Genomic DNA, 293 nt, shown 5'->3' on the forward strand with positions numbered 1-293 from the left:
CTGCAATGCAGGCCTCAAGAAAGCCTTGGCTCAGACCAGAGGGGCCCTTCCATATTGCTACAAAATGGCCAGGCAGTTTACTGTTTCTTTAATCAGTCACTGGATATAGGCAACCCTGAGACGGGCTTAGCCTTACGTGAAGCAAGAGGTTAACATCTGAAGGCTGTCTGCCCACATTGCAATTAATTCACTGAGAAGGGATCTGCACAGCACATCTCTGTTCATCTCAGCCACCCCTCGCACTGCTAGGATCCATGGTTTTATATTCAAAAAGGAGCTCCTCCAGGATTCCG

The sequence above is a fragment of the Pteropus alecto genome, unplaced genomic scaffold (genome assembly GCF_000325575.1).
Source record: "Pteropus alecto unplaced genomic scaffold, ASM32557v1 scaffold3, whole genome shotgun sequence".
Taxonomy (NCBI): Eukaryota; Metazoa; Chordata; class Mammalia; order Chiroptera; family Pteropodidae; genus Pteropus; species Pteropus alecto.